Source organism: Puntigrus tetrazona, unplaced genomic scaffold (assembly GCF_018831695.1).
Source record: "Puntigrus tetrazona isolate hp1 unplaced genomic scaffold, ASM1883169v1 S000000001, whole genome shotgun sequence".
In the NCBI taxonomy this organism is placed as follows: Eukaryota; Metazoa; Chordata; class Actinopteri; order Cypriniformes; family Cyprinidae; genus Puntigrus; species Puntigrus tetrazona.
The window spans coordinates 1,344,257-1,357,403 of record NW_025047681.1 but is presented as its reverse complement, the minus strand read 5'-3'; the positions used below and the strand labels follow the sequence as shown (position 1 = coordinate 1,357,403).

At 36.7% G+C, this 13,147-nt stretch overlaps 1 long non-coding RNA gene across 1 annotated transcript; it reads right to left on the bottom strand.

Annotated features, from left to right (window-relative positions):
• Positions 1 to 6,030: 6,030 nt before the first annotated feature.
• LOC122331737 lies at positions 6,031 to 10,272 on the bottom strand. The gene is made up of 4 exons (XR_006248275.1): positions 10,188 to 10,272; positions 8,594 to 8,715; positions 7,199 to 7,416; positions 6,031 to 6,457 (listed from the first exon to the last, which is right to left on the bottom strand). It is a non-coding gene; the product is annotated as an uncharacterized LOC122331737 (long non-coding RNA).
• Between the last annotated feature and the right edge of the window lie 2,875 nt (positions 10,273 to 13,147).

The following is a 13,147-nucleotide window of genomic DNA, read 5'->3' as shown; positions in this document are numbered from 1 at the left end:
GCCTTGGCAGACAGTTGAATGTGTTCTCCACCTTAGAGGCACACACATAATAGCACCACGCACTGATCATTGCTGTCCTTTGGGCAACTATTTTTGCAAATGGTACAATTTAGCGATTTAAGCTGTCCTTCAAGTACATTCAATTCAAGCAGTTCTGCAGGGATGGGAGGCAATTCAAGTTTGTTTGCCACTGCAATAGAGGGCATGGATCCTCGCTTCAGATGACTGTCACATGTGTGGCAGATCCATTCTGTCTTATTACAGCCCCTTGCTTAACTGGGAAATATGTTCATGTTTGTGACAGTGCCAATTCAGTTTCTTGTACAGATCTAGCAGAGATATAAACATATTTTTGACACATTGTGTTCTGTTGCACATCTTGACTTGATTTGGAAAAAGGCCCTGTGACAGACAGTACAGATGTTAGATAGACCAAGCAGAATTTGACACCGAAATGCAGATATGGCCTTTTGCATCAAGCTATTGGGGACAGGCTGGTTTGTTGCATCGAATTGGGTGTATCCTTGCTGAAACAAATGTATGGCCTGTATTTTCGCTTGATCCTTAATCAACATCTCAACGTGTGAAGTATGTGGAACCCAGCATCAGTGAGACACTTCTTTCTTCTGGAGAGTGCAGAGGAGAATGTGATGTGATCTAAACTCTGAATCACTTGCATATCGCCTGGCCATGTAGTCCTTTTTGCTCTGGATAGTAGCATAGATAGTGTGGTACCCTCCTTTCCATGTAGTGCTTCATCTTCTTCTGGAAAAGGTCATCTGTCTTATATTTCTCCCTAACCAAGAAGTGCTTCTTTTGTTTTCTACACTTCTGGCGACTTCTTTCTTTCTTCATTTGAAACAGACAACTGGTGTTAACTGGTGGCCTCTTTCTCATATTCTTATTTTTGTTTTCAGATGTCAAAATATAGAGTATCCTTAGGTCCTGCACGCTGTTCAGCAATTTGTACGCATTTCTTTTCTTCTTCTCTGCTTCCTTGTTTTGATGACATTTATGACACCTTGATTTTTGTCTTCTAAAAAAAGATTTTCAGTGATTTATCACCAACATTTCTTTGTGGTTCAGGCAGAGATGAAGTTACTTGTGAGAGTGACTCACAAGCTGCAGGTGACTTTCATGAGTGTCAAAGCATACTGACAAGGAAAAGCATACTGAAAGAGTTTTTTTGAAGGAAAGAAGTGGAATGTTATGCAATGGCATAATAATCAATCACCTGAAAGTCAATCACCTGATCTGAATCCGATTGAGCATGCATTTCATTTGAAGACAAAACTGTCTTCAGTTCCTGCTTGTTCTTGGGGCACTTTCCTTTCAGTTGCAGTAGAGACCAGCAATGAACCCCAGCATCTGGTGATGTTCCAGACTTGAAGCTGTAATTGACTGCAAATGATTTGCAAACCAAATATTAAAAGTTTGATTTGATTAAATATATTCTGACCCATTACTTTTGGTCCCTTAACAAGTGGGAGGCACAAATGCAAACTGTTGTAATTCCTACACTGTTCTCTCCTGTAAATACCCTCAAAGCTGACAGTATGTGGTAAAGATTGTTAAATTTAGTTTGTTTCATATCAAATCCATTGTGGTGGTGTATAGAGCCAAAAATGTTAAAATTGTATCGATGTCCCAATTTTTATGGACCTGACTGTAAGCTGCATCATACATAGTCATAGGTCAGCCAAGAAGTCAGAATTCTGCATTCTCTCAGAAATTAATAAACATCAGTTTTTTTAAAACTAAATATTTTTGTTACAAAACCCATCAATATTACTTTAGAGGACACGTGATAAACCCTGAAGGCGTATATGTTAGTTTTGTTGCATTACTTGTGGATATCTGATTTACGAATTTCAAAATAATGGGAACTATTCAAAAGCATTACTAAGCTTGGAAGAGCCATGATATTTTCAGGGTGAGAAAAATGTATGGTATAATTTTCATTTTTGGGTAAACTATTCCTTTAAAGGTGAGCTTTTTTTTTTTTTTTTTTGTCTCTAGTGGTTTTCACCTTCAATTCTTAAAGGACATCTTCAAAGCGAGAACAACAAGTATCAAGCAGGTATCCACAATATACAAAGGGGGTTTTAAATAGCTCGAGGCACCGCAGTAGCACTCTTGCATTGACTTGGTAAACAAGCCCTGTCCTGAAGTTTGGCCCTGCTTATACAGGCCAAACTCTACCCCTTTTAGGTAGTACCATTTGCAGGTACATTTACGGGAACACAAATACCACCTCTATTTGGCACTCAGTATCCACCATTGAGTTCAATCATACATAAAATTGACATACAATCCTTTAACACTTAACACATGTATTATATCATTTCCACACGTAAATACACAAACACCTAATCATAGGTTGCGCAGGAAGGCCGTGACGTCATAATTGGCCACCACTGCGTGCTCTGTTTGGTCATGCTAGATTTTCCGCCAGAAGACTGACTACACCCACACAGACAAACATCACAGGGACAAAACAGGACAAGTGCTGTGTAAAATGTATGCAATGGACATTTTCCCATTTTAGCACTTCCCCGTTGTTCATTATCAGTATCATGTGTGTACCCGCTACCCTGATAGCGGCAACAGAAGGGAGGATGCGGTGAGTGGATGAGGTAAGAGTGTATGTGCAAGTTTTATCCTCAACATCAGCTTCTACATCTATATGTATGTTATCTGAATGGATCCTCAAAGCATTTTTGAAACAGAATCTGACCACTTATCAGACTCTGTGACTGACACTGGCAGTCAATAAATAGTTAAAAGTCATTAGTTGTGTTTGGTGATCTTTAGGTTTATAGCTATAAAACATTACAACAACATTAATTGTAATATTTGTGGCACTGTAATTCCAAACAATTGCAGTGTCACATGACAATGTTCTCTTTCCATAAAGCAACCTTCATCTGTTAAGCCTGAAGTTTTTGTAACAGAGCCCTCCCTTGATATGATAAATAAGAATAATAAAGAAATACCATTTCTGTAAACATCCCGCCATGTATTTCTCTGTTCCAAAAACCCCCCGTTACAGTGGCAGTGCTGAGGAAGTTTTGGAATGCCTTCATCCTCCCATTGACCTTTTTTTCCAATTACATCGTTACTCTGGCCCAAGATGAAAATGTCACTCACCCTCATGTCGTTCCGTTCAATAAACACAAATTAAGATATATTTGATGCATTCTCAGAGATCTATAGATACATTTGCTGCACTACAAACCTGCAAGAGTTTTCAGAAATTGTTATTACTGCGCCAAGGTTGAAATGTTGCAAAGTGCTTTTTTGTCACCATGCTACCTTGTGTAACTAGTCATGTAACCATCTCTAAAGGGGAAAACGTGGAATTGTTTGGTAGTTTCTAAATTCTCCTATTTGCATCCTAAGGAACGAAGAGCTAAGCACTTCTAAGCACATCGTTAAGCATTAGCCAAGTATTTTTAATGAAGACTGGCAGGCATTTCAAACAACATTACAGTTTTTTTTCTGTTCTTGTGTTTTATCAGAAGTATACAATGGCTTAAGATCAGTCTTAAAATCAGCATCAGACTACGCATTTAAAATTTAGATTCAGAGTTTAAAACATTTCTGTTACCTAACTGCCACTTCAAACTGAGCTTGGGAATATATAAAGGTTGTCGAATATTTACAATAATAACGACTAAAGCAGAACAAAGCACAACACAAGTGCTTAGAGAGTATACATTTCAACGTTTAACAAAAGTTTAAACATGGAAACCGTTTCCGTTGCAGGCCACCTTTTACGAGGTCTCTCGCCACTCGTGATCAGAAAGGTCAGAGATTAAGGTGAAGACTCTTGGGTTCACTGGGAGTCGTTTTTTGTTGTTCTTTTCCACAACCTTTGTGCCCTTTTCAGGATTGATGATGAAGAAGCACCTTTAAAAGAAAAAAAAACAACAACACTGAAAACCTCTGCAAATGTAGCCACATATACAAAATCTCACAAAAATACACCCCTCACATTTCAACAATCATTTTGATATATATTCTTAAGGGAAAATACTATAGAAATGAAATATGGATATATTTTAGAGTAGTCAATAAGTTTATCTTAAGACGTACCAAAGAAGAATTTCTAGTATATTAAGTACAAAATTAGTGCATGAAAATAGAGCACATTGAGCACTTGAAGTACATTGTGGAAGTGTAGTTGTTTCCCACCAAGCCAGTTTGTGACCCCCAGAGTATATATTTCCTCTCTAAAAATAACTTAACATACAGCCATAAGTGTCAAAATAGCTTGCAACAGAAGTGAGTACACCTAATGTTAAAACAGATGTATGTCATTTAATCATGCATTGCCATATATCCTATTCATCACATTCATGTTAGTATGAGATAATTGTACACATACCAAATTTGAACATCTCTAATACAATATACACAAATTTGTATGGTCCTGTCAAGCAGACAAAAACATTAACATGATGAATAGGACATGTGGCAATGCATGGTTAAATGACATTCATCTGTAAGTTGTACTCACTTTTGTTGCCAGCTATTTTGACAATAATGACCGTATGTTAAGTTATTTTTAGAGAAGAGGAAATCTATACTTCTCTACAAGTAACATATTGACTACTTTACAATATATCCATATTTCATTTCTGTAGTATTGTCCCTTAAGAAGATGTACTAAAATGATTTCTGAAATGTAAGGGTGTACACACTTTTGAGGGATATTGTAAACCTCGCCTTCTAGGTGTCTTTACATACCTTTGCAAAAATTCAAGCACTGATGCCAGTTCAGTAGGGTAGTGTATATTGAAACAGTAATAACTGCCGAACATTAGGCAAACGGCAGCGATGAATGTAGTGATGTCATCATTCACAATCTTGCGGTCCACACTGAGCATAAATCGAACAGCAGCATAGCAGGAGGGTCCTGTGGATACATTTCAATACAATAAAGTTATGTGCATGTAGCAAGGTATGTGTATTTACATATTTGACTCATTTGATCATAAAAATTGCAGTTTATTTAGTCCTGCCCTGAAAAACTATTTCACATAATATATTTTACATTGTTCTACAACACAGATTACTGACTCCTTTTACTAAGGTAACCTAGTTTGAAAGTTTAGATACCCCAAATGGTTAATAATTAAAAGTATAAGGTCATTCACAACTATTACTTTAAGGCCAAATATGCAGAACATGTCAAAAGCAAATGATGTGCAAGTTTTATGTCTAATATTAAACAAGACTTGTGAAAAACTACCACAAAACACAGAAACGCTCATGATTTAGGTAAAATCATACAGTATTAAGCATCTAGGGTATCTAAACTTTTGAACTGAATTATTTTGTAAACTGAGTTACTAGTCTGTGTTGTGAAATATATGTAAAACCATCTATTATGTGGTGCAGTTTGATCTGGGCAATCCTAATTAAACATATACTGTTTATATATGTAAAATATATAAACTTAAGATAAACTTAAATTTAATCATTAAAGCTTTGAGGGTGCTACTGTATAAGAAGAAAACTTAAACTTACCACACACAATAATGCAAGGCGTCGGAGGCAGGTTGTCCAACTCTACATCCTTTGCAAGGCTTGTCTCTTCTACATAATGAAGAAGGAGCTCTTCTTTCTCATCAAAATAGGAGAGAAGTAGAAGAATCATGTCTTTCACATCCTCTGCTGTTCAGGAAGGTCTCTTTAAGTGGTATCCCTGTGAGGTCTTTAAAGTGCACTTCCATTCCACTTTCCTGAAACAAAAATGGCCACTCCTCAGTGAGAGTTTTCATGTCTGTTCCATTGTTGATATCTTTTCGTTGACTGTAGTAGTAGACTTCATGAGAACCTTCACTTCCTCTTCATTACAGTCAGTTGTTTGTGACAGACTCCTCATTTTCTCTTTTTCAACAGCTGACTCTCAGCAGTTTCACTGAGGGGCATAAATCTAACTTCCCAATTAATGCAGCCGTATGTATCTTGGACTGCAGCTCTTTTTCAGGTGTGACTTCCTCAGTGTCACATTCTGTCTGTATCATGAATGCGCTTTTTTATTTTTGGTGTGCTGGTCCTTCTTGCATTTTCGACCCTGGCTTGAAATTGTTTGACCAAGGAGTAGTATCCAGGACCAATCACACTCTCTTCAATCACATCTTGTAAAGACTTTGGATATTTGGCAACAATCCTTTTGGCGACCTCTGTTAAATTCTTCCTACTTGGACAAGCACAAACTTTCATCATTGCACAGCAACCATTTCCCTACGCAACCGAGGACTTGGCCTTTTCTGTCTCTCAAGTGCCTGCATTAATTCCTCAGGAAACTTATTCCATGGGACTTCAAAGCTGTCCACCCAGTTCACAATAGAAGGGGAGGTGCTGGGAGAGGAGTATGAAGAACTCTGGGACAGAAAAGATCCTGGAGACGAACTGACTGGTTGCTCTGGGGTTTCAGAAATTTGTGCTGTAAAAAGTTGGACCAGGAATAGTTCAACCAAAATGAAAACCACCATCACTGTTTATTATCCTATTGTTATTAAAAAACAGGTGTTCATTTAGAATGACAAAATAGTAAGTAAATTCCAAACTTGTTTTAACAGTTGAACAGTTACTTTACAGGGATAGTCCACCCAAAATGTATTTTGTGTATATATTTTAATACATTTTATTTTAACAGTGAGGCAAAATATTATTGTGACCATTAAAAGTATAGTTCACCCAAAAATAAAAATTCTGCAATCAATTACTCACCTCAAGTTGACCCAAACCTGTATATATTTATTTGTTTTGCTGAAGACAACTAAAGAGATATTTTGAAGAACGTTTTGCCTCACTGTTAAAATAAAATGTATTAAATATAATACATTACCAGAAGTAATAACAAAAGCATTTGCTGCTTTTAATAACAAAAGTAATATGTCTGACCATAAAAAGCGATAGTTAATCTAAAATTCTACAATTCTGTCATCCTTTATTGGCTCTCAGATTGTTCCAAACGTGTATACATTTCTTTGTTCTGCTAAACACAAAGGAAGATATTAGTAAGAATGTCAGTAGCCAAACAGGGAGTAAATGGGGATGAGATCTGCTTGGTTACTTACAAATATCTTCCTTTGTGTTTAGCAGAACAAAGAAATGTGTATATACGTTTGGAACAATCTGAGAGTGAGTAACTGACAGAATTGTCATTTTGACATGGACTTACTGGTCTCCTTTAGAACAGAAATAAATTTCCTGGCTTGAATGGGCCTCAGTACAGCTCCCAGATCCGATTCCTGAAGAAATCTGAAATCTTCTGGGGTCTCCACTCCAAGTGATTTTAAGGTGTCCTCAAGAGATTTTTAGTTGCGATTGGGAGTTCAGGTAATACAGCATCAATGGCATTGCTAATGTTTGAAATGTTTAGCTCTGAATCATCCATTTCTGAAAAACAACCAAAATAAAAATTCACATAAATTAACCAAAACTTGAGAAAATACAGATCAACCATCATGTTCAGTGTGACATCACACTGTGCTTTAATGGAATTACCCTTTTTTCATTCATCATATATGATGTTAAAGGATAGAAATCTGCCAGGTCATTGATTTTCACACAGTGCATTATTTCAGTCTGATTTTTCAATTCATGCAAATGGAATGCAGGAATGAACTCTGTTACATACTTTCTCAGCAGAAAATGAACAACTTCATCTTTAATGAAAATAAGTGCAAGTTCTCCAAACTCTACTGAGTCCATATGGTTTGTAACAAGGAACTGGCCTTTTTTGTATAGCGTACCCCTGTACATTACTTCTGCTGAGACTTTGGTATTGTTCTCTGTAAATCCAAACTGCCTCACTGCATCTTTAACAGAATCACCATATAGCTCTGGGTAATATGCAGTGCTGTTTTTTTCTCTCAAAGTTAGATCACACATTGACCCTTCTGACAGATAAGCCTGGTACAATTGATGCCTTTCAGAGAGAGTGAAGCACAGGTTTTGAAATTCTTTAAGTTTCTAGCACATCTTTTAAAGTAACTGTGCTTGCTCTCAAACCGCATTGTCCACAACCTGATTAAAGGACCAAACTTTAAAATCAGTGCAGGGTAGTATCGCAAGTAGTGATGCTTAGGCTTTAGTCCATGTCCTGGAAAGAGAGAGAATCTGCAAACAAGATATTCTTGGATAAGAACATCAAGGTATGCGACCTCTGGCAATGAAATTTTCTGCGCACAAATCATCTCCACAATGTCTTTTAGTTGAAGGGTCAACTGCCAAACATCATCCATGGGCTCTTTCACCTTGTCACACATGATCACAGGAAGAAGTCTTAGAAAATTCCAGTTCTGAACAGCCTGACCAGAAAGCCTTACTCCATTGGAGTTCACTGCACATGGCTTACTCAACGCATCAGAGGCACTGTACTTAAATTGCTTAATGCGTCTATTCAGAACTGAATAAGTGAACCACTTTTTCTGCTTGATGAAGTACTTGAGGTAAAGGGCTAAATCATAGGAAAGGATACCCTCAAAAATGTCATGGCCTAAACAAGGTGGTAGGCCAGGCATACAAACATTAAAGTAATTCAGTGAATTAAAAATTGACTCAGATGTTATACCTTCAACGTTTTGTCCCTCAGACTGTAAAATGTCTACTGCAGATTGGTAGTTTTCAGGAGTGCGCTGAGGTCCACATGCATTTGGATCTGTTTGAAAATCTGCTCGTGTTATCCGGCAATACCTGCAGAAATATTCAGAAAAGCAAAAATTTTCTGTAAAACCACCAATATTATGAGACCCCAAATTGTCCCCTGCAATGAACTTTTTCTCTGCCACAGTTATTCCATTGTCTTCCAGGTCTTTTAAGTCTGAAATTAGCCTTGAGAAAACTTTGTCATGGCCAAAGTGTTTAAAGTCTTTTCTCGACACAGCATTACAAGTGACATGTGGTCTGTATTTGATCTTATATGAGGTGGTAAATTAGCCAGAGACAAATATACAGCTAGTACTTTGTGCTTGCTTTTGCTGAACCTAATGGGTTCACCACCTCAAAAGAATCTTGATATAGAATTAGTTTGAGACTTGATGGGTTCTGAGAAAAGAACTCATTGTTTTTGTATACCTGACCATCAGTGACATCACAAAGCACATCTGTGCATGATAAGCATGTACCCTGTGTAGCACAATTTCGCCATAGGTCAGACTCAATAAACACGTCAAAGTGTCTTTCAATGGAACATAGTAGGCAAACCTTTGTGACCTTGTTTCATCTCTTCCTAAGTGCAACTTTACAGGTTCTGTGTATCTGAACATCTCTTTAAAAGCCTTTGTTCTTGAAAAATTGGTTCTCATTGGTCCTCGTGACTAATGCTGAAAAGGTCAGATTCCTTCACCACATCACATATTCTACCAATGTCTTCATCTGTTAATTCTAAATCACTTTTCAGAAATACACTCAATTTATTTAAAGTATATGTCTGTCCTAGTTCATGTATGCTTTGCATCTCTTCAACAATATTTTGTATAGTTGATGCTGGCAGAAGAAATTGTCCATGTAATTTCAAGTAGAAAAAGAAATATTTTTGAGAAACAGGTCATTGAAATTTTCTGTAAGATGAACTTCGCCATCATCAGTCTCACTAAATCTCTCTGTAGGGCCTGATACTAATGGTTCGGTTTCAAGAGACTGAGAAACTGTCTCCTTATAATGATCTCTCATACTGTCCACAGAACATTGTCTGTGTTTCCTGGACATGTGGGATGTAAACGACGACCTTACAGTAAACGTATGGTCGCATCCTGTCACCGGACATGTCACAACACGTCCTTCGCCTATATGTTCCTTTAAGTGAGCTGTTAGCGATTTGACATCGCGACACTGGCACTGGCACATAGACACATTACACGTAAACACCGTAAAGGGCATTTGTAGTATTAACATATGAATCTGTGTTATGTTTACTTTAAAAATGAGCCTTAAATACCCCATATGAGCGAAACGTATCGCGACAATCTGTAGCGGCACACTTGAACATGCATCGTGGTTCATTATGGTGAAGTTTTATGTGTAAAATATGTTCCTAAGGGTTTGCACTGATATTCCACAGAAATAACAGCTAAACATTGTAACTGAAATTCTGCGCTTATGTGCCAGGGTACATGCTACTCATGTTTAAAACCACCCACTGCTTAAAACTGTTTAATCCAACTTACCAATGTGCCCAGACACATTTATTTCAGACAGTATTCCCACGAGTTTGTAGTTCGGCCTCTTCAGTGTTTCGCAAGAAAAGCCACTCCACTGCAGATGTGCTGAAAGCTAAACTTTCCACGCCAATGAGAATTCAGCCAATCAAATTCTTCGCCTAAGGCGCGATGTTTATAATGATTGGATGATGCTTAACGGTTCTCTTTCAAATTCTTAAAACTAATTCCTGAGGTCAGAGTCAAAACAGAGCATCGAATTTCAGAAATTTCATATATTTCATCTAACACACCATAATAAAAATGTAAAACCACTGTTAATTACAGCAAAAGAATATTTCAATTTTAAAATCAAATATACAAATGTTAAAGTGGACGTAGGCAGACAATTTAACCATACAATTGTAAAGTCCTTCTATACAGTGTTGCACAAAAAGATGATTTTATCACACGTTAAAAATGTTTATGTCCTGTCTCCTGAATTGTTTTTTCAAGTGCACACTGTACAGAGGTGTCAAATATGTTTATGTATTTTTAATAAGACATGTTAAGAGGGCAATAATTGCACATAACCTTACAAAATGAAAAAGCTTTTACTATAACACAGGTGTCAATATCTGACTTAAAAACATTACTGAGAAATATGTTTGGAATATACTCTTATGTATACTTAATTGTTGTCATAAAATATAATCAAAGCACTGTACTGTTGTTTTAAATGAAAGTAAACATGTTTGCAACATTAGAAATTAGCTATTAGCTAACAAGCTAATATATCCAAAACGGATTCTTATGTACACAATGTGCTACAGAGGTCTGGCAGTCACGTGACCAGTTCTGCTTACGCCCATACTGGCAGGAAAGAACAGCCGGGAGCAATAAATGGGGCCAGCAGAAGTTTCATGGCAACAGAGTTCACTGCAAACTTTAAAGAGCATAAAATCTGGTAAATATCTTTGAATTAATGTCATTTTAGGTTACTATCAAACATAAAACCCGTATCCAACATGTTGAAATTGTAAGGCTTGTAAGGTATAAACAGTCTGGTTTTAAATTATTGTTCAACCACCAATGATACCAATGCTACAGTGCTCAAAATATCTCTGTTTGCCTGCCAAAAGTGTGGAGTTTAGGCTGCGTGATGTCAACTGCAGGAGCTCTATTCTTACATCAAATTAGGTCACATTCTAATTCTAATTTTAAACATCAATGTTTTCTGAAGTTCTTTGTCCTGTTGAAATTTGTTAAGTAATGTATTTTCTGTTTTGATGGTAGAATGACCAGCATATCGGTACAAATCAATGCGCTTAAAGTAGTGTTTCTCAACTCCAATCCTCACGACCCACCTTTAAGAACGTTTTGTTGTCTTAACCCTCTTTGTTGTATCGTGCAGAACAATCAGCTTGTGACATCACAGTACCGTGAGAGCGATTTGAAAGCATACAAAGTTCTGTACTTGTCACATGCCGATCAGTATGCACAGCGTTGAACAAACCTATTTCCTTAATTAACACACTAACAAGATGATGAGTTAAATCAGGTGTTTTATATTAATTTTAAAAAGACATCTAAAACATTTTGGGATGTGGGTTGTGAGGACTGGAGTTGGGAAACACTGGTTTAAAGCACATGCTCTTGAATGCTATCCTCACAGCCTTGATTTGGAAGCAAGATGGCTGCAGGCTGAATAAGGAGTATAGCACATGTTTATTTCCTTTTTAAAATAGAAAACTAGTGCATATCTAGGCAGATATTATTTTCACTTTTAAACTCTATCAAGGGTTTGGTAAAATATGAACAGTTCTTCCAGGCCTGCTATAATCCAAAATATGTGTTCGCTGTGTCCTGTGTGAGGCTTGTCATGTCAAAATATGGAATTACCTGGAATTGCCCAAGACATAATGTTTTTCTTTTAATGTTAATTTAATGATCAAATTTTTTTACGTGTCATCACATGTTGGACATTTATACTATGGGCTTTCAAATAAGAACTCACATGGGATTCACACAAAATGTTCCAAAACACACATTTCACATGTTTTTGCACATGTAAGAACATGTGGTACACGGATCACATGTGAAACACATGAAATTCATGTGTCTTAGTATATTGTTAATTAACTGCAATAAGCCGTATTTTCATATATTTTTAACTGTAAAACTTACGGTCTTACTCTGTAAAACTAAATATGTTTTTTCACTGTAAATTGTACAGTTATGACATGTTTTTTGGAATACGGTTTTATCCATGTAGCATTTATACGGTACTTTACTGTTTTTCACGGCAGTAAACCGTATTTTTATATGTTTTTAACTGTTAAATTTAAGGTCATACTCTGTAAAACTAATTACGGTTTTTCACTGTAAAATCTATGGTTATCCCATGTTTTGTGGAATACGGTTTTATTCTGTACCATTTATACGGTATTTTACTGTTAAATTTACGGACATTTTTACAGTAGTAAAATCTGAAAAAAGTAGATAAAAAGAAGCAAAGCGCGGAGCAGTAAGCAAGAACGTCCGAACGGTCTCAAGGAACCATTATTAGTTAAACAGGACTGCACAATTAATTCAAAAACATTTTTATTTGATTTAAAAACGTCTGTTTTGAAAAAGCCTGTTTGGAAAGGACCCTAGAGAGGCAGACAGGATTTGACACGACACCCCCAAAAACTCAAAAGGTTCGGAAAAAAAAAACCTTGAGAGGGAACCAGATTCAGCATGGTGGGACCCATCCCCTTCGAGAACAGTGCACACATTAAAATTACATTCATTTTACCTACTTAATATGGAAAATTAATATATTTAGAAAATAAACCAATTATGTAATATGGCCAAAATAAGATTAATTGGTCATCCAATTATTAGATGAAGGAAGTTGACCACTGAAGCATCTTCCCCATCTAGTCTCAGACTCGTCAGACAGATCCTCATTGAAGCCTCCACAGATGATGATGAGATCATTGTGT